The following is a 27,746-nucleotide window of genomic DNA, read 5'->3' on the forward strand; positions in this document are numbered from 1 at the left end:
ATTGTCTTTCTTCCAGGCTGTGAAACGTTGTTTTACTTGCATTGCCCGATAGAAATATTCACTTAATTCAATTAATTGCCAAGGGAAGAATCTGCATTTTCTAATTAGTCCACATCTACATGCAGGATGGACTCCTCTGGGTGGAAAGTGCTGTGAGGCATTTTGTGTTGATCCACTTAATGATGGAGACAGATCAGTTACCCAAAAGAATTAGAGAATTAATACACTAATAGTCCCATAAAAGTTGTATTATTGGTTTCTCTGGTCTTTTGTTATGCACGTTGGTCTCAATTAAAAGATTAAAATCCCCCCCCCCCCCCCCCCCGATTGATGTCCTTTCCTTGTTTAGAAAGTTATTCTAATGAGCTAGTTACAGATGCCAAACAGCTGAATTGTTCTGAATGTTGACAAGTAGATTTCTGCTGAAAGGTCATTGCAGTTTACTTTTAATCTAACTAATAATTAAGTGGGACTTGGATTCTCACCTTTGTGATGCCTTAATCACCGATTGTAGGGGTCAGTTATCTCTGTTGGTTGGATGGCTGGTTTGTGGTGTGGAGTGAAACCAACAGTGTGGGATTCAATTCCAGAACCGGCTGAGGTTATTCATGAAGGATCCACCTTGCCCATTGCCTGCGATGTGGTGACCCTGATAATACTTATTTGTGTCACAAGTAGGCTTGCATTAACACTGCAATGAAGTTACTGTGGAAATCCCCTCATCGCCACACTCCGGCGCCTGTTCGGGTACAAAGAGGGAGAATTCAGAATGTTCAATTCACCTAACAAGCACGTCTTTCAGGACTTATGGGAGGAAACCCACACAGACACTGGGAGACCGTGCAGATTTTGCACCGATAGTGACCCAAGATGGGAATCGAACCTGGGTCCCTGGCGCTGTGAAGCAACAGTGCTAACCACTGTGCTACCTCAAAGTGGAGAACAATATATGATTCTCGGGGACTATGGCGACATTTACATTTAATTATGTATTAGGAGCCTCCAGAGGAATTGACATAGTGATGAGCAAAATGTGCTCTCTATTGAGGGTGGGTTTGGGCGGTCATAATGCTTGAAGACTGTATGGAACAAACCTCATGGAGCTGCTGATCCTTTCCTGACATTTACACATGTTCATAATGGAAACATCCTCAAATAGTGTTGGGAATGGGACTTTAATATTCTGGCTTAAGAATGGAGGATAATATTGATCAAAGATATTGGACAGAATCTTCTACCCTTTCTACTGCCGTGTTTGAAGGTCTGGAGGGAATTTAATCATTTGGCGGGGTGACAGGTGAGCATCCCACTACTACCTGTCTCCACCATATGAAGGCCCATGGTCGGCCTTCCTGTCCAACCGCTGATCAAAACCCTATAGTGAACAATTAGTGACAACTTAAGGGCCTCATCCCACACTGCTGGTATGAACCCAGCTGTGGATGAGCCTGTCGCCACACTGAGAGCACAACAAATGAACCGGTGTGTTACGTTCTAGTGCGTTGAGTCAGTGCACCAAAGAACGTGTAGTTTGTGACTAGATAATATTTATTAAATTACAATAACGTGGGTAGAAAACAATACTAACACTACTAACGAACTGTAAACTGCGAGGGTTTCCTCCCACAAGTTAACAATAGAGTACGAGAGCTAATACAAAACACGACTATCCATGACGCCTTCTCACCCAGATTCCCCGAGTTTGCAGTTCTATTGCCACCGGCTGGTTGGATGTCTAACATATTAACATACAGAATTTCTTACGCATATCATTACACTGTGTGGGCTGGTTAGGAGGGAACATAGGAACAGAATGTAGGCCATCAGCCCATCGAGCCTGTTCTGAATTAGATCATGGCTGATCATCTACTTCAGTTCCATTTTCCCGCACTATCCGCATGTCCTTTGATGTGATTCGTGTCCAGAAATCTAGTAATTTTCATCTTGATCATCCTCGATGATGGAGCTTCCATCTTTTGTCTAATTGTGGCGGTGATGGCCCCTCATTTAAAGGTACTTAGTGCCTGATCAAAGTACCTGGCATTAGGAAGGGAGGGGGGTTCTGCTGAGAGCCATGCCCCTAGCCTTGCTTCCGAAGTCTTCCTTGGAAACTGGCAATTTTTGACATCATGGTCTTTTGGTTATCACTGAATAATCTTGGTCTTTTGCCACAAAGACTGCACCAACTAATTCTGTTTGGAGTCAGGGTTTGATTTGGCATACTAAAGTGTGTATTAACCCATTTCATTTCCAGTGATGACGCCACCATTCCGCTGATTTTTGAGGACACATTCAGGTACATGTTTCTCAAGATCAACCCAATGACTGCTCCCTGTTCTTGTTTCGTCTTAGGAATCTTCTTCAGGGTGAATTCTTCCACCTTCCAGTCTTGCACCAGTTTTTCAAGAGCATCGAATTCTCTCACTGCACCACAGTTACATGACGCGTTACGCAACTGTCACAATGTTTAGCTTGAAAACCAGCTTCGTACTTCGTTCTTTTCTGCTGGAGGACCCATTTCTGTTCGTCATTCGCTTTGTGTGCTCTGCACTGCGTGGGCATGCTTTAAACTCTGACGCAACATCATGGTAACAAAGTCCACATCGTTTGCTTGAGCCAATGTGATGATTCATAAATTGAGCGTGATCCTAATAATGTGTTTCTGAATTGAAAAGTTAAGGTCCCTAATGCAAGTATAGTCCTAAACATGCATTTGTTGTCTGACAAATAAGGAGCTGGGGGGGGGGGGGCTTGTGATTACTCATACACTGAGTCGTTGCCTAAACATGAAATTTGGTGTTGGAAAATTGGGGTCAAATTGTATGTCAGATTGACTTATACACCATATTAAGGAGTAGCAACGGCAGAAGGGTTGGTAACCAGAAAAGACAAATTTAAGCCAATTGACACAGAGTTGGCAGCAAAATTAAACAACAGTGAGTTGCTGTGATCTGGAATACACTGCCTGAAAAGGTGCAGGAAGCAGATTCTGTAACGAGAGTCAAAAGAAAATTGGAGAAAGACTTGAAGTTGAAAATATTTAGAGCTATGGGGAAAGATCAGGGAAGTGGGATTAGTCTGCCAAAGGACTGGCACAACCACAGTGGGCCAAATGGTCTCCTCAGTGCTCTGATTCTACCATCAGTTTGTGTCTGCCTGCATTTGGAGTATGAAACACCCAGGAAAGCAGCAGTACTTTATTTGATCTTCAGTTCTCTGCCCGTAGGAAGGTCCTTGGCAATTAACCGCATCAGCACAGCAAAGTGCTGTGATTTTCTTTAATATGGGTAGAGTGAGGAGGCAGGCCCCGAGTCTACCTCAGCAAGAGCAGGGATTAAACCCTGTGCCATTGGTGTGAAACAAATCCACATACCGGCTGTCCAACCAACCAGGCCCCCTGGATAGCAATATTATTATTAATCTTTACACCAGTAAATACTGACTAGTCATGCCATTAGTTCCAGAACAAGAGTTACGCTGTTAATGTATTCATTTTAGTGTTGTGAGGGGCCTTTGGGAAATAGATTTGTATTTTGTTGGAAACTGGTTTATTTATTTCATGTAAAACAAACTTATTGGTTTAACATTAGCTTTGTTTCAATAGAGACCATTTCTACTTTACTTTCCAGCAACAGAATAACTCAACGTAGGACAGGTGCATGCTCCCAGGATAACACAGGAAACAGGAGTCCCTCGAGCCACCTCTGCCATTCAACTAGATCATTGCTGATCTAGACATTTTCCCGCACTATTGTCTGTGTCCCTTGATAGCTTTGATGTCTAGAAATCTACCGATCTCTGTCTTAAACGTACTCAATGACTGAGCCTCCACTGCCCTCTGGGATAGAGAATTCCAAAAAGCGAAATAGACCCATCTATTCAGATGTCAGTGGTTCACGATCCAATGTCGCCATGAGTGGTACAATCTTCTATCGATATTTCTTTCAGTATGTCTACAGGTCTCGGCTTGTATTCCTGCCGGAAATCTGTTTTACTGAAGATTCATCTTTCCAACCAAATGAAATGCTCTTTTGTAAGGCTACACCCGTGGGGAAGCTCAGTCAGATTTAAACTGTTGTTTTAAAGTCTATGTTCGGAGATTGCGTCTTTACTGTTTATATGTTGAGCAGAATAATAAAACTTATTATTATGAACATGTAATTTCATACGTTTTAGGAATATGGCTTTTAGATTGGGGATCGTCATTTTTTGAACACAAGATGAATAAAAGCACTGGGTTTGAGAAACTGGTGAACAGCCCTAAAATAATTACAATTTGAACAATGGTTCATCCTGAAGGAGTTAGAGTTGTGAAGACAATAAACCACAGGTGGTTCTCTCTTAACTTTGGAATGAAGTCAGAAAGTCTGATAAGATTGAAGTTGTCTCCATGAGACATTTACATTATTCATGCAATTTCCCTAAATCAAAGAAGTGTTTAAAAACGACTGGTAAACAAGGGAAGGTCTTTAAGTATCCATATACTTGCAGATCAAAGGAAGGGTCTGGAGAGTTGGAGATAGTTTAAATTTCTGTCGGGCGACATGGTGGTCCAGTGGTTAGCACTGCTGCTTCATGGTGCGAAGGACCCGGGTTTGATCCCAGCCCTGCGTCATTGTCCGTGTGGAACATAGAACATACAGTACAGAAGGAGGTCATTCGGCCCATCGAGTCTGCACCGACTCACTTAAGCCCTCACGTCCACCCTATGCCCTAATCCAATAGCCCCTCCTAACCATTTTGGACATCTAAGGGCAATTTAGCACGGCCAATTCACCTAACCTGCACATCTTTGGACTGTGGGAGGAAACCTGAGCACCCGGAGGAAACCCACGCAGTCACGGGGAGAACGTGCAGACTCCGCACAGACAGTGACCCAGGCCGGGAATTGAACCTGGGACCCTGGAGCTGTGAAGCTATATCCATTTGTGCTACTGTGCTGCCCCTGGAGTTTACACATTCTCCCATGTCTGCGTGGGTCTCACCCAACAACCCAAAGATGTGCAGGGTAGGTAAATTTGCCACACTAAATTGCCCCTAAATCGGGAAAAAAAGAATCGGGTACTCTAAATTTACAATAAAATAAATTCTGTCTGGAATATCCCAGGAATGTCGCATTCTTATGGCAATACGTTATGCAGGGACCTATCCTTTTTGTATGGATTTATTTCTGCAATTTCTCACAGACAGTTGAAGTCAGCCTGGAAACAACTTTGAGGGAAGCACAGTGGGAATCTGTGCAATGACCAGTGGCAAAGTGCTTTCAGAAAGCTAGGGCGTGCAGTGCGAGCCATGATCGAACTGAGGAGTCTGCATTCATGAGATGATTAAAGGGGTTGAAGGGTCATCTAGATTGATGCTGTTGGAAAGACCCCAAGAAATTCCATACTCCAGAGAATAGTGGGAACACTGAGGTGAATCAAAGTGAAGTCCTGAGAACTATAGCAGACTTTGGTTTCGTCCCATGAGATGTGAAGTAACCTTGAAAATCCTGGGAAATATAGCGGAATTCTTGGGTAGGAATAAAAATAGAATAGAAAGTGGCAATTTTCAGGTTTAAAGTATAAGTATTTACAAAATATAATGATAAGTTAGTTGTACTTGATTTGTTTAACTTTTGTATAGTAAAGATATTGGTTTTAAATGTGAAATATTATGGGGTAATACTTTCATAGCAGGACTGACATATGAGGAGAGGTTGAGCCAGTTAGCATTGTGTTCATTGGAGTTCAGAAGAATGAGAGGGTATCTCATGGAATCGTACAAAATTCTAACAGGACTAGACAGGGTAGATGCAAGAAGGGTGTTCCAGATAGTGTGAGTGTCCACCATGGGCCACAGTCTGAGGACATGGGGGAGATCGTATGTTTTCAAGAGGTAGTTAGATATAGCACTTGAGGCAAAGGAGATGAATGAATATGGGGGAAGGTGGGATTAGGCTATTGAGTTGAATGATCAGCATAATTATAATGAATGGCGGAGTAGGCTCGAAGGGCCAAATGGTCTCCTCCTGCTCATATTTTCTATATTTCTATGTATAACTGGGGGTTCGGATTTCTTTTTAAAAGCTACTGGTGTCCATCAAATCATAACAGTATTCATTGTGCGCACATTGGCCATTTACTTACTTTATTTACGTAAAGGCATTTGTTGGATTAAGGCCTGTGTCTTAGTCTGATACCGCATATTTAATTCACCTTTTCCAAGCATGATATTGTTTGGCAGCTGATGATATATTGGGTGGCCCAGTGGCAGAGTGGTTTGCACCGCTGCCTCTCAACACCAGGAATTCTGGCCATGGGTGACTGCCTGTGTGGAGTTTGAACGGTCTCCCTGTGTCTGCGTGGGTTTCCTCCGGGTGCTCTGGTTTCTTCCCATTGTTCAAAAATGTGCAGGTTAGGTGGATTGGCCATGATAAATTTCCCCCATAGTGCAGGATGGGTGGGGCTGCAGGGATGGGTGGGGGAGTGGGTCTGGATGGGGTCCTCTTTTGGAGGGTCAGTTCAGGCTCAATTGGCCGATTGGTTTCCTGCACTGTAGGGATTCTAGGCTTCCTGTGTCCAGTATACAGCTTCTCTGCTATGTTCGTCATTGTCATTTACCTGGATATTAGGCAAAAAAGATGCGCTCCAAATGAGAAGGTACATGAGACCAACCCACAGGAGTGGCTGATGCTGATGGTGCTGAGAAAATATATTGTGTTAAAAATGTGCTGGGCTACTTCTGTAATTCTTGTTCTTTCGTTGCTGATTTACTGCAAATGGCACGTACGAACTTTCACTGAAGAAAGCTTATTTTTTAAAAAAGACAAAATGTTACAGTGGTGCTTGATGTGAACGAATCAACAAATAGTGGTGGAAAAGGAGCAGAAATGAAGCTTGACATTTAAATTAGTAATAGAATGTGGTTATGCCCTTTGCTTGGAATGACGGAGCGCCAAAGGGCACGTTTGTATTTGCTGAAATGGATGAGGAAAAATTACATTTCCACCAAGCAAGGCCCAATTACGGCACAGCACTGCAAACATTCCGACTGATTCGGAGTGTGGATTTGTGAGGCCGACTTGTGTAATTTGCAGATCTGGCTTAATTAGTAACGGCTGCAAGAGAGGATGCGTCCAAGAACTTGCTCCTTTCTGAAACAAGGAGCAAGTGACAGTGTTGATTTTTATTGTTGTAGTTTCAGCCCAGGAGTGAGACTTTGGTATTGTTACAATGCCCCATGCACAGTTGTGATCAGCAGGCTGACATGGCTCAATTATAATTTCTTTTTCTTTTACTTTTCATGGGATGTTGGCGTCTCTGGCAAGGTCACAATTTGTTGCCCTTGAACAGGGTGGTTTAATAATAATAATCACTTATTGTCACAAGTAGGCTTCAATGAAGTTACTGTGAAAAGCCCCTAGTTGCCACATTTCGGCGCCTGTTCAGGGAGGCTAGAACAGGAATTGAACCCGCGCTGCTGGTCTTATTCTGCATTACAAGCCAGCTGTCTTAGCCCACTGTGCTAAAGGTCAGTTAAGAGTTAACCGCTAGAATCACATGTAGGCTAGACTTGGTAAGTCCAGTGATATGTGTGTAGGTATACCAGTGAAGAGTTAATTATTACATCTCCGTGTAATTCAAACATTAGAGGGCACCACTAGTTCCCAGTATAAATATCAGAGTTCAGGGAATCTTGGGTAGTTCAGTGTTAGCAGAGGAATTGATCACAGGTCCAGGAATAGTTTCGGTAAGCGAAAGAAGTAGCACAAGTACGTCATCAGTTAATATTAGATTATAGCTTACTGTATTAATAGTTATAGCTCCGTAGCGTGTGCAAACTCTATTTTATTTAATCGTTATTCAATAAGTTAATTTTGCTTCAATCTTAAGATTTCTGGTTTCTTTATCATCCACTCATCAAACCATTCTGGATCTCAAAACAAAGAATAACGACATATTACATCAAAGTGTAATATAGCAGTAAGGATAGCAGATTTCCTTCCCTGAAGGATGTTCGTGAACCAGATGGGTTTTTAACAACAATTGATGCGAGTTGACATGATCACACTATTACTAGTACAACTTTCAATTCCAGATTTTTAAAATTTAATTTAAATTCCACCAGCGCCTTGGTGGGATTTGAACCCGTGTCCCCCTTGTTTTAGCCTGGGCCTCTGGATTGCCAATTCAGCGATATTACCACTTCAACACCATCTCCCTTGGTTAGAAACTATAATACTGACAGGTATGGCGTCCTCGGAGTTTGGTGTTTCAGAATAATTTAAAACATTTTTTAAAAATAAATTTAGAGTGCCCAATTCAATTTTCCAATTAAGGGGCAATTTAGCGTGGCCAGTCCACCTAGCCTGCACATCTTTGGGTTGTGGGGGTAAAACCCACGCAAACACGGGGAGAATGTGCAAACTCCACACAGACAGTGACCCAGGGCCGGGATTTGAACCCGGGTCCTCAGCGCCGTAGGCAGCAATGCTAACCACTGTGCCACCGTGCTGCCCTGGTGTTTCAGAATAGACCTCTGAAATAGCATTTGGCTGGGAACCAAAATAGCTCATGTCTTGCAGGAACCCGGAAATTGTGAACAAGAATCACATGGGAGACTTGACTGTTATTACACAAAGTATGCTGAGTAATCAGCGGGTGGAGTAGATGATTAGGTTGGTGGAGCAGTACACATTTAGTTCTTCTGTTGAACAGCAGATATTCTGTTTTCATACTGAGATCTATGCCAGTGAGACTGATATTACAGGATTGGACAGATGGGCTGGGTGCGAAGGTTAAGAACAACTGGGGCAACCAAATCTCACTCAGAAGCCTTACCCAAAATCACAGCGATTCCAAAGATGTTCTGACTTTGAATCAAACCATCATGGACATGTTGTTAGGATTCTTTCAGTAAGAGGTCAGTGAGGGGCAATGGTAATATTGTTTTTTTTTGAAGTGCTGTACGTGCCAAGACTTAGGGGACAGGTTGCAAACTAAGCTCAATTGAGTGAGGCTGATTCCTGCCAAAGGCTACCCAAAAGTGGTGGTGAGTAATTTGACTGATTATGTAGCACTGGCAACTTAACTGACTGTGTGCCAATTTGTGCTGATGAATTTCACATCCAATGTTCAGACATTGGAGCAGGAGTAGGCCATTCAGCCCCTCGCGCCTATCCCGCCATTCAATGAGATCATGGCTGATCTGTGACCTAACTCCATACACCTGCCTTTGGCTCATATCCCTTAATATCTTTGCTTAACAAAAATCTATCTACTTAGATTTAAAATTAACAACTGATCTGGCTTCAATTGCTGTTTATGGGAGAGAGTTCCAAACCTCTATCTCCCTTTGAATGAAGAGGTTCATCCTAATATTTCTCCTGAATGGTTTATCCCTCATTTTTACACTATGCCCCCGATTTAGAATCTCAAACCAGTGGAAATAGTTTATCTTTATCTACCTTGTCTTTCCTTGTTAATATCTCAAATACTTTGATCAGATCACCCCATAACCTTCTAAATTCTAGTGAACACATGTCTAATTTGAGTAATCGTAGAGTTGGGCGGCATGGTGTCAGAGTGGTTAGCACTGCTGTTTCACAGCGCCAGGTACCTGGTGTTATGGGCCAAGGTTTAGAGAACCCCAAAGTGTATCATGGAGTTCACCTGACCCACAACTTTTAATAGATTGTGGTATGTGGAGCACACGGCCCACTCTACAGGTGTGGTACAGCAGAAATGGAAAAGTATTTTTTAAAGCAAAATAATGTTTATTCTATGAACTCAAGCTAACCTTTAAAACATGCAGTGAACATCTTAGCAACCATCAATTCAAATACAACGCCCAAAGACGACAACACTAACTAATCCTTTAAGTTTTCCTTTTGAAAAATGAAAATCGCTTATTGTCACAAGTAGGCTTCAAATGAAGTTACTGTGAAAAGCCCCTAGTCGCCACATTCCGGCGCCTGTTCGGGGAGGCTGTTACGGGAATCGAACCGTGCTGCTGGCTTGCCGTGGTCTGCTTTCAAAGCCAGCGATTAGCCCTGTGAGCTAAACAGCTAACGTCCGTAAGACTTAAAAACACCTTTGTGCAGAAAGGCATCAAGCTTACATTCACTACTGAGAACATTTATAATTCTGAATTCACCAAATGGTCAAGAGATAGTCTTTTCATGGCAGAGAGATGAACAGTCCACCTGCTCTGTCTGGCTTCAGCTCCAACACTGAAAGCGAAACTAAAACACACCCTGCAGCAAACAGCCTAAATCGAATGTAAAAAGCTGACAGACAGCCCAGCTCCACCCACTCTGACATCACTGCAGTAATAAACACCCATTACTTAAAAGTACTCTCACTACAGATACTTATATACACACCCATTTATAAATACGCATTTCTTAAAGGTACTCTCACATGACACCGGGTTCAACTCCGATCTTGGGTCTCTGTCTGTGTGGAGTTTATACGTTCTCCCCATGTCTGCATGGGTTTCCTCCGGGTACGCTGGTTTCCCACCACAGTCCAAAGATGTACGGGGTAGGTGGATTGACCATGCTAAATTGCCCCTTAAGTGTCCAGGAATGTGTAGGTTAGGTAATGGGGTTCAGGGATAGGGCAGGGTATGGTGGGTGGTCATGGGTGGAGTGCTTATTTGAAGGGTCGGTGCAGGCTCAATGGGCCGAATGGCCTCCTTCTGCATTGTAGGGATTCTATAAATTGCCCCTCCTAACTCGACCCCTATAATCGAGGTACAGTTTTTCTAAACCTACGTTGCTCTCCCTCCAAGGCTAAAACAAACTCCGAAAGCCCAGAACTGCTCACAGTACTCCAATTGGGGTCTAACCAGGGTTTTGTATAGCCACAGCATAACCCCTGTGTCTTTACATTCCAGTCCTCTAGATATAAAACCATGAACATTTTTGATTGTTTTTTGCACTTGTTCCTGGCATTTTAAGGACGTATGTACCTAAATCACCAAGTCTCTTTGGGCATCCACTGTACCTCGCCTCTTTCCATTTAGAAAGTACCCTGCTCTATCCTTTGTTGGTCCAAAATGGATAACCTCACATTTTCTTACATTAAATTCTATCTGCCATAATTTTCCCCATTCACCTGTTTCGACATTTTGAACAGGCCTCAGCAAGCTTTCCTTTACTCAGTGGAGAAGCAAAATAAATGCCATAATTTTGAGGATTTTGATGCAATATTCACTGTGATTTTCAAAATGGCTGATATGAAATGTTGGCAATTAACAGTCCAAATCAAAGGTGGCATTTGGTTTCATCCTTTTGTTGACAAGCGTTTCTTCAAGCTCTTAAGTTCTTCTGTATATTTTCCAACTTCCTTCGTTTTGTTTCACCACCTCCATGAAACTCTCCTGGCATCACTTCTTTTTTTTTAAAATTTAGATTACCCAATTATTTTTTCTAATTAAGGGGCAATTTAGCGTGGTCAATCTACCTACTCTGCACATTTTTGGGTTGTGGGGGCGAAACCCACGCAGAGACGGGGAGAATGTGCAAACTCCATACGGACAGTGACCCAGAGCCGGGATCGAACCTGGGCCCTCAGTGCCGTGAGGCGGTTGTGCTAACCACTAGGCCACCGTGCTGCCCCCTGGCATCACTTCTTAACTGGCTGCCAAAAGGTACTGGAGAGATTGGATTGAAATGTTATAGTGCTTACAGTTAATGGTCCAGGATCCATGTTCAGACAGATTTCTTTACGTGTAAAGCTGCAGAATCCATTTTCTATTGATCAACGTGCCAATTTAAGTTGCACTGCACAACTCCAGTTGCACCTGAAAGCTGGCTGGCTGAAGGGTACCTTTCATTTTTCACTTGGTGCAGCTGATTTCCCCAGCACACGACTGTGATATGATGGGCTATCAGAGGGGTTCTGAGACCATTCTACTATCACGGAACTCCTCGCTTTCGCCATTTTGACAACTAACCCTGACAGCTGACTCATGTAATTGTCAGCGGTGTAACATTTACCCCATGTGCACCAGTGAGGGATGTGTCCAGGAAACGTCCCATTAACACACCACTAGCTTTCTGCACCATGGAGTCAATGGTGAAAAGCGGAAAGTTTGTGGAGTGGATTAGGAGGAAACTTTGCCAAAACTTTGCAAAAAACTTACAAGCACTCAGTTCCCTCGCCACCCCCTGCCATGAGTCACTTGGCTGGAAAATGGCATTCCAGTGCCATTAAATTATCATAAGTGGCGCGGAGATTAATTGCGAATTCCCATTGTGAAATAGAAGTAGAGTGTTCGCACAACAGAGGTGAGGAGATGAGGAGGCAAGAGAGTGTGTCCGAGCAAGAGTGTTTCAGGAAGTATGGTGGTGGTGAGGTGGGGGGTGGTCTTTAGAGGGCAGTGCCTGTATGAGGTTATGTGGGGTGAGGGTAAACTCCTACAAATGTTGAGCAATTTAGAATGAGGGAGAATGTTATCGTGTGGTTCAGGATGGAAAATATAGCAATGCTGAACGACTAAGGGTTGCAGGATATTTTGCTGGCTGGAGTTTAGTTTGTTATTGAACTACTATAGATGCTATGAATGGAAAGGTCAGATTCTCTGCTTCATCAGGGTAAAGGCAGGATGGTATTTTCAGTCTTTCTCGTCATCCGCTTGGATGCAGCGTCATTGCATTTGGAAATATCACAGTTCAAAGCTCAAAGCTACAAGGGGCATTTTTGGTTGCTGGCAAACGCTACGCAATTGATAAGCTTCATCAGAAAATCTGCATTCTAATGTGGTTAGCTAAATAAAAACTCCCCTGAGGGAAGTGTTAGAACTTACTTTAAATAACCAAGAGCAGAGGTTTTTCAGTGAAATGAAAGGAGCCGGGTGTTAACTGCAGACACAGTGCAGCACTTAATTACATTTTGCTGAAGCACTGGATAGATAAAAGACACAAATTTAATAAGTTGTGGGATTTGATTCTGTCTGCAGTCAATTTCAAAAGATTTCTCGACTTGCAATCTTTCGCAGTGGCAAAAGTAGCAGCACAAGAAGTCCCAGACCTGGTATCTCTTCTCCGTATGAATGTTCAAAACAAAAAAGGGCTTCATCTTACTTGCATTCATGTCATATCTTTAAGACAGAAAAATATCCTTCATCGCATGGCGGAAGTTTAATCAAAAGGAAAATCTATGGCCAGCCAAAGAATAAGATAGCAGGAGGGGTGGCCCAATTGCTTGATCAAAGAGGTTGGTTTTAATGGATGGGTGGAAGGTTGAGGGATATTGAGAGGGAATTTAATTGATTTAACCAATGTCTGTATTAAAAGAAGGATGCTTTCACAGTTCCATCTATTTATTCTCCTGAATATCACTTTATGGTATTAGCAAGGCAGGGAGCTGAGGGAATTTAATGGCAAGCAACCTATCCATTGTCGTGGAGCATATAAGTAACAAGAACAGTGTGAAATAAATCTGTTTGCACATTTAAATCGCAATGTGTTGCAATGATTCTCCATTATTTCATGCTTGCAAATTGTACACCTGTTGGGAAGATTTTTGGATTCAGAATTAACAGGTCCTGTGCTGTGTTTTTTGACTTTCAGAACAGATGTGGTGTCTATTGCTAAGATTAATCGCAGCAAGACCGTTTTTAAGCCAACATCCATATTTTGGGAACTCCCATTTGATCTTCAGCAGTCAGGTGAGGTTGCAGCCAGTGTTTCCTCCTCAAACAGCCTGGGTGTTACTTGGGAATGTGACTATGATTCACTTGTTTTGCACATGCAGGAGCCTATAAGCAGCAATGAGATCAGTGTCGAGTTGATCTGTTTCTCTGGTGTTGATTAAATGGGGAATCTTGGCTGCAATCAAACACTACTCCCAATAGTGTCAGAATATCCTTCGGATGGAGTTGAATTCCTTCCCCCCATGGTGATTTTGGAGGTGGGAGGCATTTAATCACATGGGAGGGTGGGGGCATTTAATCATGTGACCGCACCCCCTCCCCACATCTGCCCTGATTAAATCTGTGGTGGAAAGACCTATGGGCAGCCTTCTTGCCCGTCTGGCAATTGAGGTTATTAAGTGAGCAATTAAGGGGACCTCCGGTGGCGACCATGGTGTGAGTGGTTGCGCATTTGGCAGCTCCCGCTCGGGGCTGGTTTTTTTTGGAACTTTTCCCAGTTTTTTGGGTGGATGTTTTGCGGAAAAAGGTGTAGGGGTGACTGGAGGAAAGTTTGACTCCACTGGTGGGGTTTGGGGATAGATCCACGGACCAGAAGTGGGTCGAGAAGAAGGGAGCAGTTGGAGCAACAGAATCTTTGTGCACTACAGGTCAAGATGACAAAGGGTCTACCTTGCCTGCCCAATGGTCGACGGACCAACTGTGGACTTTTTAACTGAAAAGTTTAGGCGACAGAGGAGGAAGGCCCCGGAGGACCTAGCCAAGGCAGTGGAGCTGTTAAAAGTGGGAATTGACCAGGTGGAGTAGAGGCTGGAGTCCCAGGGCCATGTCGGAAAGTGGAGGAGGCGGTGGGGGAGCACAAGGAACAGCTTGCCTTATTGGCGGCCGAGATAGGTGCGATGCAGCAGACTCAGCAGTGGTTAAAGGAGAAGGTGGAGGACTTTGAGAACCACTCCCGGCGGCAGAACCTAAGAATCGCTGGGATACCTGAAGGCATCGAGGGGGCGGACGTTGGCATGTATGTGGCCAAGATGTTGGAGAAGTTTACAGGGGAGGACAGGTTGACCGGTCCCTGGAGGGCGCTGATGAGGAAGCCACATGCAAATGTGCTATCAAGGGCGATGGTGGTGCATCTTCGCCGGTTTCTGGGCAAGAAGAAAATACTGAGATGGGTGAGGCAGATGAGGAGATACACGTGGAAGGGGAGTGAGCTTCAGGTATACTAGGACCTGGGCACGGACCTGGCGTAGAGGAGGGCTGGATTTAATCGGGTGAAGGCCACCCTCTTTAAAAAGGCGGTGAAGTTTGGGATGTTGTACTCGGCTCGCCCCTGGGTGACTTGTAATAGCTTATTTTGGGACACCAGAGGAGGCGATGGAGTTTTAAGAGACAATGAACTGACATGAAAAGGAGGAGATTGAACTGTGGAGGAGGTGTGAGGGGATGGGTGCTTATTTTGTCCATTTTGTCCTGGATCTTTCTTTTTTGTTGGTTGTTGGAGAACGTTTCTCCTTAGAGATGTTTTGTTGCGATTGAGGGTGAGTGCACCTTTTCTTTCTCTTGTTGCATTGTTGTATGTGAGGTGGGCGAGCGGGGGTGGGGGGGGGGGCGCGGGATGGCAGAAGGCTTTGGCGCCTTGGGCGGGAGCTGCCAGGCTAGCTGAGCGGGCTAGTTAATGGGAGCGCAGTGGGAGTTAATCGGGTGGTTTATGAAGCAGAGGGGGATGGGGTAATTGTTTTGTTTAAGGGAAGGGAGGGGGGCTGCTGACAAAGGTGTTGTTGCTGTGGCATGAGTGGGAGTGGTGTCGGTGGACACCTGAGGGTTGCGTGGCACAGACCGGGGGTATGGTTGATCGGCCAGGGAAGGGGTGTGGGGTGCCATCTGACCAGGTTGGTCACACGGAACGCGAGGGGGCTGAATAAGCCAGTTAAAAGGTTGTGTGTTTACATGCACCTGAGGAGCTTGAAAGCGGATGTGGCCTTTTTACAAGAAACACATTTGAAGATCAGGGATCAAACAAGGCTAAGGAAAGGGCGGGAAGGGTAAGTCTTCCATTCGGGATTAGACATGAAGACATGGGGGTGGCGGTGCTGGTGGGCAATATGGTCGCGGATTCGGGGAGGCAGGTTCGTGATGGTGAGTGGGAAGTTGGAGGAGGTGCCAGTGGTCCTGGTAAATTTTTATGCCCCAAATAGGGACGATGTGTTGTTTGAGGTGAGTGCTGGGAAGATCCTGGAACTGGACTCGCACCCTCGTATTATGGGGGTGCTTTAACATGGTCATTGATCCAGGGTTGGACCGGTCGAGCCCAAGGTTGGGGAGGGTGTAGGCGGTGGCGAAAGAGCTGAAGGGGTTAATGGAGCGCATGGGGGTGTGGACCTCTGGAGGTTTGGGAGGCCGAGGGCGAAGGAGTTTGCGTACTTCTCCCACGTGCACAGGGTGTACTCCCAGATTGTTTTTTTGTGGTGGATAAGATGTTTTTGGTGGAGGTGGTTGACTCGGGGCATTCGGCAATCGTGGTTTCAGACCACACGCCACATTGGGTGGACCTGCAAGTGGACTGGGTGGGGGTAGGGGGGTGGGGGGCAGTGCCCGCAGTGGAGGCTGGACAAAGGTTGTTAGCAGATGAGGAGGTATGTGAGCGGGTGAGGGCCTCCATTCGGGGGTATGTGGAACTGAGCGATACAGGTGACTTCTCGGCTGCCACGTTGTGGGAGGCACTCAAGGCAGTGATTAGGGGAGAGTTCATATTGATCCGGACACATAGGGAGAAGGGGTAGCGAGCAGAGATGGCAAGGCTGCTGGACGAATTTCTGTGGGTGGATAGGAGATATTCAGAGGCCCCGGAGGCAGGATTGTTTAAGGAGAGGCAGAAGCTCCATATGGAGTTTGGGCTGCTGTCCACGGGGAAGGCAGTAGGGCAGTTGCGGAGGGTCAGAGGGGCAGTGTATGAGTACGGGGAGAAGGCTAGTAGGATGGTGGCCCACCAGCTCGGGAAGCAGGAGGCAGCGAGGGAATTAGAAGGGTGAATGATGGTAGGTGTGGTGTGCTTTTGGACCCGGTGGGGGTGAATGGGGTATTTGAGGAGATTTACAGGGGGCTTTATAAATTGGAGCTCTTGGCTGGGGGGTAGGGAATGTGGGAATTGGAGGGATCATGGACATTGTGGTGGAATTCGGCCAGTTTTCTGAATGCAAGTTGAACATGGGGAAATCTGAGGTCTTTCCGATCCAGGCGAGGGGGCATAGAGGAGATCGGGTGAGCTGCCATTTAAGGTAGTGGGGGTGAGTTTCAGGTATCTGGGCATCCGGGTGGCACGGGGATGAAATGAAATGAAATGGGAGCAATTACATGAATTGGATTTTGCCCAGTTGGTGCAGCAAATGAAGGGAGATTTTAAGAGGTGGGTCGTGCCCCTGCTGTCATTGGCGGGTGCAGCCCATGAGAATGACAGTACTCGCGAGGTTTCTTTTTGTGGACGACTTGGAGAACCACTCCCGGCGGCAGAACCTAAGAATCGCTGGGATGCCTGAAGGCATCGAGGGGGCGGACACTGGCACGTATGTGGCCAAGATGGGCTGGTTTAGCTCACTAGGGGCTGGTTTAGCTCACTTTGGGGCTGGTTTAGCTCACTCGGCTAAATGGCTGGCTTTTAAAGCAGACCAAGCAGGCCAGCAGCACGGTTCGATTCCCGTACCAGCCTCCCCGGACAGGCGCCAGAATGTGGCGACTAGGGGCTTTTCACAGTAACTTCATTGAAGCCTACTCGTGACAATAAGCAATTTTCATTTCATTTCAAGATGTTGGAGAAGTTGACAGGGGAGGGGGCTTTCGACCGGTCCCTGGAGGGTAGATCAATACATTGATCTTGGGATTTGTGTGGGCAGGGAAAGCCTCACAGGTGAAGAAGGTGCTGCTGGAGTGGGAAAGTGAGGGGGAGCAGATTGGCCATGCCAAATTTGATAAACTATTAATTGGCAGAAAATAAAGCCATGGTAAGGAAGTGGGTAGAGGGGGAGGGGTTGGTATGGGATCAGTTGAAGGCAGCCTCGTGTAAGGACACTAGCTTGGGAGCACTGTTGATAGCGCCTTTGCCGTTCTCGCTAGCTAGGCACTCCACAAGTGGGCATCACAGGTTTGTTCCAGGGAGGTTGGACGTGGGGTTCTGGGGATGGTGGTAGGAGGGGATTGAACAGTTTGGAGGCCTATTCGTGGTCTCAAGCTTGAAGGTACTGATAGAGGAGAATCAGCCGCCCAGTGAGAATGGGTTCCGGTGCTTACAGGTGCGAAACTATGTGAGGAAATAGGTGCCGTCCTTTCCTGACCTGCCAGCCCAGGGGTTGCAGAACAAGTTGGTGTCGAAAGCGGGGGTTGTTGAGGGCAGGTTGTCGGAGATTTACAAAGAATTAGTGGACTGGGAGGGCGCTGTGGTAGGAGAAATTAAGCGGAAGTTGGATGAAGAGCTGGGGAGGATGTTGGAGGCTGGGTTATGGGAGGAGGCTCTGAGAAGGGTGAACACATCCTCTTCATGCGCTGTGCTTAGCCTCATTCAATTTAAAGTAGTTCACAGGGCATATATGACGGGGTCAGAATGAGCAGGTTTTTTGAGGGAATGGAGGATAGCTGTGAGCCAGGGGCCCCGCGAACCATGTCCACATGTTTTGCGCCTGTCTAATGCTGGAGGGATTTTGGTGGGTGTTCACTGACGTGATGTCTGAGGTGCTGAGGATGAAGGTGGTCTTGAGTCCTGAATTGGCAGTTTATTGAGTGTCAGAAGTCCCGGGAGTCCAACGGGGTGAGAGAGGCCCTTTGTCTCTCTGGTAGCCCGGAGACGGATCCTGTTGGGATGGAGAAACACGGGGCCGCAGGAACTGGGGGCATGGATGAGCGGCCTGGAATTCCTCAGCTTGGAAAAACATCAAGTTCGCCTTGAGAGGGTAGAGGGTAAGTGGAGGGGTTTGAACACCCTCCCTGCTCCCTCACAGCATTCCCACCCTGTCATCTCCCTCCCACCATCACTGACCTGTGACCTGGGTCCTATACTGATCCTGGGCCTCAGCTGAGTGCAGAGCGGCCAGTAACTATCGCTGCCCTGTTATGTGCCTAATTGGTACCTAATACAGTGGATCCTCCTGAAAAGGGATGACCCGAGGTTCCCACCAGCTCTCCAGTTGGTAAGACTATGATCACTTACATTAAATACCATCCATGATACCTTCTCTGTAGGGAGTGACAGATTGCAAAGTCATTTCTAAAAATACAACTTTTAATTTTAAGAAAATCACGTTGTAGAATAAATGACAGTTTTAAACTAAAATGAGGAATCATCACTCACGACTTGGAAGGTCTCAGCACAGTTGATCTATTTAGGCCGCAGATCAAAATGTTTAGAAAGACCAAGCTTCGATTACAGAGTAGGCTGCATGAAGTGTAAAATTTTTCAAATCCTTATTCGCTGACTGAACTATTCAACACGCCTCTAATGCTAATATAGTGGCAAAGTATACTGTAAATCCATCCCTCAAGTTGGGAGCAGCTGGAGCCAAGTCTGTGCAGTCACCCCTCTGTTGGTTTGATAAACAGCTTCATGAGACTACATAGCGAGCACTACATAATTGTGGTGAATTATAAACCCAGTAATTCACACTGTGTTGTATCATATGTATTGTGTCTTTGTGGGCTCTGTATACGAGCCGTTGCGCGGCTCTGCCCATAGGGGGTGATGAGGAGTTTGTACTGGGCTCCACCCTTGGTTCCGCCCATGGCTCCTCCCACTAACCGGAAGTATAAAGATCTGCAGCCGTGAGCCTGCTGCCAGTTCATCTCGTCACAGGCAGGCTCAGTTGTAAGACTATTAAAACCACTGTTCACTTCCAGCCACGTGTCTTGTGAATTGATGGTCTCATCAATAATGAACTAGAGCTTCGAAGGCTGAGAGGAGATCTGATTGAAATGTACAAAATTCTAACAGGGCTGGTCAGACTTGATGCAGGGAGGATATTTTTCCTGATTGGGTAATCTATACCCAGGGGACACAATCTCAGGGTACAGGTAGACCATTTAGGGCTGAGATGAAGAAACATTCCTTCACTCAAAGGGTAGTGAACCAGTCAAATTCTCTGCTACAGAAGGCCGTGGAGACCAAGTCACTCAATGGCATTGAGGTGGACGATCAGCCATGATCATATTGAATGATGGAACAGGCTCGAAGGGCCTCCTCCTGCTCCTAGTTTCTCTGAATTGAGTCAAAGCATAACCAGGTGTTTGCAGTTACCAAATACAGTCCATTTTGAAAAACAAAAATCATGTCATTAAGTCATGGGAAATGGGTGTTGCTGGCTGGTGAAAATGGTTTCTTCCCCCTCCCCCATCCACTTGAGGAAGGGTACTTTGCTGGCTATGATTTAACTGCTTGAACATTGGAATTTGCACCTTCAGGATAACCTTCCCTTGCAGAGAGCAAGTTGCATTGAAACATGCTTGTTCTTTTCTTTTTGTGACACAATGCTGCATTTGTGTGAAATAGAGTGTGTGTGTGTGCTTGCATGTGTGTGGATATTATGAGCATGGATAGGAAAGTGAGTACACATTGAATTGCGTACAAACCGAGGAAAGCAACTCTATGTACGAAAGAACTCCGCATAGTTTGGCCAGGTCCACACACCAACAGGCATCATGTTTGCTGCGGATTGGTCACATGAGCAACCAGTTCAAATCTTGTATATTAAACATTGCAGGCACAAGCTTGCCTTTGCACAGTTGGCTTTTCTTTAAGATTAGGACGGTTATTAATCAAATGGAGACATTATGAACAGGTTAGTTAACCGGTGGCCAAGGAAGAAATGAAATCAGGATGTGGAGAAGAATAGGAGCTAATGTAAAACTGGAGCTAATTCAGCAACAGGATCAAAAAGCCCGGCTTACCTTGTAACCAAGGTAAAATGAAAATGCTGTGCCTGTGAATTTCTTCGTTGGAAATAGTTGGAAAAGGTGAAGTGAGTAGAAAGAAAGTAGACGCTGGTATTGAAAAGCTGGAAAGCTGTGATTAAAAATAGAATGTGTTTGCAGTAAAGCAAGCAGGCTGTAAGCCTGGGGTGATATAGAATCATTGAATTTACTGTGCAGAAGTAGGCAATTCGGCCCATCAAGTCTGCACCGGCCCTTGGAAAGAGCACCCTACTTAAGCAGACACCTCCACCCTATCCCAATAACCCAGTAACCCCACCCAACACTAAGGGCAATTTTGGACACTGAGGGCAATTTAGCATGGCCAATCCACCAAACCTGCACATCTTTGGACTGTGGGAGGAAACCGGAGCACCCGGAGGAAACCCACGCAGACACAGGGAGATCGTGCAGACTCCACACTGACAGTGACCCAAGCTGGGAATCAAACCTGGGACCCTGGAGCTATGAAGTAAAGTGCTAACCACTGTGCTACCATGCCTGAAACGTGTGCTAAATAGCCATGTACCAGGAGGTTAAAAATTAAGTCATGCAACATGAAGACAAATCAGTGACGTATAAAAATGATCACAACCTAATGCTTAATTTTGCCTTGTGACATCTTCTCCAGCCATTATCCCTGAAGGTCTTTCCCAGCTGTATTTTGAATCCCGTATCAAAATTTTCCTCGTTTGAAAATTTGGTTCGATCAACCTTTGACCAACAGTCCTTTGAGCGAGTTTACAAATCAGCTGATGGCCCGAGATTTGCAGCATTTAGTATTTCACAGATACCGCAGGGTGTTGTGTATTTGTGCAGACAGATTGAAGACAAAGACTTCCGCTTACCATACTTTCATAGAACATTTGTAAATTTCCTACAATGTTGCTCTGTGAAGGCTCAGGAAGTCGAGTTGGTTATTTCTGGAATAATTGCTGCAGTGGCTTGGCCATTGCGATTATGCAGCAAATCAAAGAGATGAAAAGACTGGCATTTCTATAGAACCATTTGCAACAACAGAGTGACCCAACTGCTTCACAGCTAATCAAATGCTCTTTAATGTAAAGCCTTACTGCTGTAACGTAGGCAATGTACACAGCTGGATCTCAAAAGGAACAGTGTAGTAGATGAACTGTTTTGGTGGTGATAATTAAGATATCAATATTGGCACCGGGGTAGCTCCCCTGCTGTCTGAACATGTGGTGTCCCTTTACGTCCACGTGAGAGAAGCTTGGCCTTTCATCTGAAAGGGAGCACCCCCTCCATATTGCTGAAGTGTTTTGCTCCTAGGGGCAGCACGGTAACATTGTGGATAGCACAATTGCTTCACAGCTCCAGGGTCCCAGGTTCAATTCACTGTCTGTGCGGAGTCTGCACATCCTCCCCGTTTGTGCAGAGTTTGTATGCGTGCTTACTAATCATGTTATTTGTAACAGTCAGATCAGGGAAACCTGGAGGAAACCTGTGCAGGTTAGGTGGATTGGCCATGATAAATTGCCCTTAGTGTTCAAAGTTGCCCTTAGTATTGGGTGGGGTTAATGGGTTATGGGGATCGGGTGGAGGTGTTGACCTTGGGTAGGGTGCTCTTTCCAAGAGCCGGTGCAGACTCGATGGGTTGAATGGCCTCCTTCTGCACTGTAAATTCTATGAAAATTCTATGAAGTCTCCAAGTGGACTTGAACTCACAACCTTCTGAATCTAAGTTCAGTGCATCCACTAGATCACCATTGGCAGCCTCTTCAAAATGTATTACATGGTCATTTTAGGAGGCCATATTGCTCTTTGTACTGAAACCTCAGTGCGACTTAAAGCTGCATGTCACCTAGGTTATAGCATTAATACTATCAGACTACCGTTGGTTAAGTTGCAGCTCACCTTTTGTTTAAGATCTTATACTCACCTCTGAATTTAAAACGTATTGCCATATTGTTCGGCTTTTTGGCGCAATGAGCATAGTTTGGCTGCAGGATGAGATCAGCAATGCATGTGTGCATGCTCCTGGTCATGGCCATGCTGGAAACAGTTCTTAGTGAGGGCATTAGTATGTGCAAACAGAGCATGTGTTGGGACAGGACAGTGCAGGTAGATTCTGTTCTCCTGCTGGTTTTAATTTCAGAGTTCAACACTTCAGCTAATGCCCTATCTTAACCTCACACTGCTGAACATTGTAAACCTTCCCATTCTGTAAATTAAACAATGAGTGGTTTGGGTCTGGAACGCACTGCCTGGAAGTGTGGTACAGGCAGGATCAATCGAGGAATTCAAGAGGGCCTTGGGTGATTATTTAAATAGAAACAATGTACAGGGATATGGGGAAAAGGCAAGGGAATGGTACAAAGTCACGATGCTCGTTTGGAGAACCAGTGCTGAAATGATGAGCCAAATGGCCTCCTTCTGCACCGTAACAATTCTGTGATTCTGGAACACGTTCAGCAGCAGGAAGGACCCTTGCCACCAGCACTACTTATAGCTCGGTTACTGATTAATTTCTCGTGTGTGGTGACTTCTAGAGTTGTATAAATTTGCTCTCTGTTAAAGACTTTGTGCAGAATCCCTGAAGTCAGCACAAACCACATGCTCCCAACTATGGGTATTACAGTGTGCATTCCCCTTGAACTACAGCATGGCAGATAGAAAGAGCGGAGGGGACACATTTTTACTTCCTATCTGTTGTATATTGACCAGTTCCCGGCTGGTTCATTGGTGGGATGTGGAGAGAGAGACGTTTGTTATTGAAGATTGGATTCTCCTCACTATTCCTGGTTAAATTGGAAACCCGTACTTAAATTGTGGGACAGCCCTGACAGGAGACTGAGCAGAAAGCTTGCCAATTACCACTGCTGGGAAGCTTAGCAGGAGTTCTCCTCCATGTATTTGGGACTGGTTCAAATCATGCTTTTTCTTTTGCTTAACCCGCTACAAGTTATCTGGGCTACAGCGAGAGAGTTGACAAAGACTAAATTGCCAAAAACAACGATTTTAAACATGGATTTTTCACCTGTTTCAGCTGGAGATGAGCTCAGCGATGGGTTCAGTCTGTGTCAAACACCAGCTGAATTTTCAAAAACACAACTAAGTAACAATTAAAGCTCTGAATCATTATCATGAAGGGTGGCACAGTAGCACAGTGGTTAGCACTGTTGCGTCACAGTGCCAGGGACCCAGGTACGATTCCCGACTTGGGTCACTGTTTGTGCGGAGTAAGCACATTCTCCCCGTGTCTGCGTGGGTTTCCTCCACAAGTCCTGAAAGGTGTGCTTGTTAAGTGAATTAGACGTTCTGAATTCACCCTCAGTGTACCCGAACAGGCGCTGGAGTGTGGCGACTAGAGGATTTTCACAGTAACTTCATTGCAGTGTGAACGTAAGCCTACTTGTGACACTAATAAAGATTATAATTGTTATTTTAAGAAGCACACTGGTAACTGTATTAACAAGCCTGGTTTAGGGACAGGTTTCGGAGGGTCATATGACCTTTCGGCCAATCGGGTCGAAGAGTGTGAACCCTGGAGTTAAGCGCAAGTGGGCTCTCCTGGAGAGTCTAGAAATAGGTGTTGAAGTCATCAGGAGCAGCATCATCATTGTCTGTCCATCGTTATGCTGTTAATAAATAGTTCTTGAGTTACTCTGCTTGATGGCCACCACTCCTTCCAAGATACTACAGTAACCAAGCAGATTTGTATGCGTGCTTACTAATCATGTTATTTGTAACAGTCAGATCAGGGAAACCTGGAGGAAAGGAGAAAAACATTAATTTGAGATTCAATTTGACTCTGAGAACATAAGGCAGACTGTCTTTGGCGGCCAGCATTACTTTTTGTTTTCTGGCAAGTAAGACTCCATGAGGCAACTCTGCATAGTTGCATGGGATCTGGAACTGCCCAATTTTGCAAAACGTTGAGTTCTGGCTCAGTTACAGTGGGAGCTTCCTTTATCTGAGACCCCTGGGCCCATTGAATATCGGATTTCAGATCATTTCAGTTTTTGGATACCGCATATATAAACTTGTATTACAGTAGCCTGTGCCTCGGCCAACTCTCGTCTAAAGTAAAGAAAATGGCTCGAAAAGTGAGATGTTTCACTGAATAGTAAGTACAAGGTACCTGAAATAAGTTTCTTTTTGACATGTTCAGCACAAAACTCGCAAAGTAACCAGTGCAGGGAAACAACCTGACTTAGAATCATACAATCATACAATCCCGATAGTGCAGAAGGAGGCCATTTGGCCCATCAAGACTGCACCGGCACTCCGGAACAGTATCCTACCCAGGCCCAATCACTGCCTATTCCCAGAATCCCATCTAACCTTTGGGCACAAAAGTGCAGTTTAGCATGGCCAACCAACTGACCTGACGTCTTTGGACTGTGGGAGGAAACCGGAGCACCCGGAAGAAACCCACGCAGGCGCGAGGAGAATGTGAGAACTCTTGCAGTCACTTGAGGTCAGAATTTAACCCGGGTCCCTGGCGCTGTGAGGCAGCAGCAGCGTTAACCACCATTCCACAGCAGCGCCGTTCTCGCGCTAAAGGTGAATGAGGTTCAAACGAAGGGGCGACATTTGAATGTGTTCGGTTTCCGGATTTATGCACAAAGGATATGCGAGCTGTACTTGAAACCAGTTCAAGTACTGGTTTAGCGGGGCTGCTTTAGCACAGTGGGCTAAATAGCTGGCTTGCAATGCAGAACAAGGCAGCAGCGCGGGTTCAATTCCCGTACTGGCCTCCATGAACAGGCGCCGGAATGTGGCGACTAGAAGCTTTTCACAGTAACTTCATTGAGGCCTACTTGTGACAATAAGCTATTATTATTATTATTATTATTTGGAGCGCCAAACAAGGAGAACACCCCCCCCCCCCCCGACAGGCCGGACGGCGGAAGAGGAGCCGGAGCGGCAGCGGAGGAGCCGGAGGGCGGCAGCGGAGGAGCCGGAGGGCGGCAGCGGAGGAGCCGGAGGAGCCGGAGCGCGGCAGCGGAGGAGCCGGAGGAGCCGGAGCGCGGCAGCGGAGGAGCCGGAGGAGCCGGAGCGCGGCAGCGGAGGAGCCGGAGCGCAGGAGCCGGAGCGCAGCGGAGGAGCCGGAGCGGAGGAGCGGCAGCGGAGCGGCGACGGCAGAGGAGAGGCAGCGACAGGGGGGCCCAACAGCAGCAGGTCCAACCCCTCTCCCTCCCCCCCCCCCTCCACGCGGGGCAGGAGCGGTGCGGCGGCGGCGGCCCCTCTTCTCTTCCCCCCCCCCCCCCCCCCCCACGCGGGCCAGGAGCGGTGCGGCGGCGGCGGCCCCTCTTCTCTCCCTCCCCCCCCACGCGGGGCAGGAGCGGTGCGGCGGCGGCGGCCCCTCTTCTCTTCCCCCCCCCCCCCCACGCGGGCCAGGAGCGGTGCGGCGGCGGCGGCGGCCCCTCTTCTCTCTCCCCCCCCCTCCCAACCAGCAGCGGGACCCCCCCCCCACCCAGCAGCGGGACCCCCCCCCTCCCAACCAGCAGCGGGACCCCCCCCTCCCAACCAGCAGCGGGGACAACCCCCCCCCCCCCAGCCAGCAGCGGGGACCCCCCCCCCCCCCCCAGCCAGCAGCGGGGACACCCCCCCCCCCAGCCAGCAGCGGGGACACCCCCCCCCCCCAGCCAGCAGCGGGGACACCCCCCCCCCCCAGCCAGCAGCGGGGACACCCCCCCCCCCAGCCAGCAGCGGGGCACCCCCCCCCCACAAGCAGAGGGGACACCCCCCCCCCCACAAGCAGCGGGGACACCCCCCCCCCAAAGCAGCGGGGACACCCCCCCCCCAAGCCAGCAGCGGGGACACCCCCCCCCCAACCGGCAGCGACCACCGGCCCACTCGCCCCCCCCCCCCCCCCCCAACTGCAGTGACCACCACGTGGCAAGGACAAAGAGACAAAGGGACTCTCTCTCTCTCTCTCCTGGTTGAGTGGGGAGAGAAGACAAAAAAAAAAGAGACTTGTATTTCTGTTCTTTTTTTTTTTAAAAAAAAAACCCAAAAGAAAACTGGTAAAGAGAAAAGGGGTAGGGGAAATAAATTAAAAAAAAAATAAATAAAAAAAAAAAAAAATATATATATATATATAGATATAATAATAAATAAAATAAAAATAGGGTGCGGAAAAGGGGGAAAAGAAGAACAAGGAGAGAAGAAAAGATGAAGGGGAAGGGGGAGAAAAAAATGCCAGAAGGGAACCAAGAGAAAGGGGGCACCGGAAGTAGACGGGGCAAAGCGCAAGCCAGCTCGGGCGAACGAGTCAACACGCGAAGCGGCGGGAAGAATGTTTCGCCGCATCCAGAAGAGCTGGACGGGCGGGCAACCTCTCCCCTGGGGTTAGAGGGGGGCGTGAATTGGAAGGAAGCCTTTGCCGAGGTGGTGAGGGAGCAGCTGCAGGCAATCAAGGCAGAGTTAAAAGCAGACGCAGAGGCCGCAGCACAGGCAGCAGTGACCAGGGCCATGTCAGGGGTGCAGCAGGTTCTGACCAGATTGGAGAAGAAAGTGGATGCCCAAGGGAAGATACTGGAAGCCCAGGGGGCAACCATTAAAGAGCTGGAGAAGGCAGCGACTGACGCGAGCGACCGGGGCATATCCCTGGAGAGGGGAATGGTGAAACTGAGTGCAACACAGGGGAGCCTGAAGGGCAGGGTAGACGACCAGGAGATCAGCTCGAGAAGGCAAAATATTAAGATAGTGGGCCTGCCAGAGGGGATAGAGGGTAGAAATCCCACAACATTCGTGGCTGCGATGCTGGGCTCCTTAGTGGGGCGGGAAACTTTTCCCACCCCACCGGAAATGGACAGAGCTCATCGGTCACTGCGCCCGAAGCCCAAGGAAGGGGAAAAACCGAGAGCAGTTATAGCCAGACTGCACCGGGATAGGGAGACAATCCTGCGCTGGGCCAAGGAGAATAGAGCCTGCAATTGGGACGGGCACGCCATCCGAATCTACGAGGATTTTGGAGCGGACATAGCTAAGAGACGGGCGGAGTTCAACAGAGCGAAAGCAGCTCTCTATAAGAACAAAGTACGTTTTGGTATGCTGTACCCAGCAAAACTCTGGGTCACATACCAACACAAGGAATATTTCTTTACAGCCCCTGCCGAGGCGAATAGATTCGTCGAGGAGCACGGGCTGGAAAAAATAAATGGGAAGTAGGGACGAGGGGCCCATGGCAA

At 46.9% G+C, this 27,746-nt stretch overlaps 1 protein-coding gene across 11 annotated transcripts in view; it reads left to right on the forward strand.

The window, feature by feature from the left end:
• Positions 1 to 27,746, forward strand: part of LOC119957306 (alpha-(1,6)-fucosyltransferase) — a 933,359-nt gene that overhangs the window by 546,038 nt on the left and 359,575 nt on the right. For 8 of the 11 annotated variants that reach the window (XR_005458786.1, XM_038785197.1, XM_038785186.1 and 5 more), the window contains one exon: positions 13,562 to 13,659. The exons of the other annotated variants lie outside the window; for them this stretch is intronic. The gene's annotated coding sequence lies outside the window, so the exon portion shown is untranslated. The remainder of the gene's footprint in view (positions 1 to 13,561; positions 13,660 to 27,746) is intronic. 11 annotated transcript variants of the gene reach the window in all.

This window comes from Scyliorhinus canicula, chromosome 2 (assembly GCF_902713615.1).
Source record: "Scyliorhinus canicula chromosome 2, sScyCan1.1, whole genome shotgun sequence".
Classification (NCBI taxonomy): domain Eukaryota; kingdom Metazoa; phylum Chordata; class Chondrichthyes; order Carcharhiniformes; family Scyliorhinidae; genus Scyliorhinus; species Scyliorhinus canicula.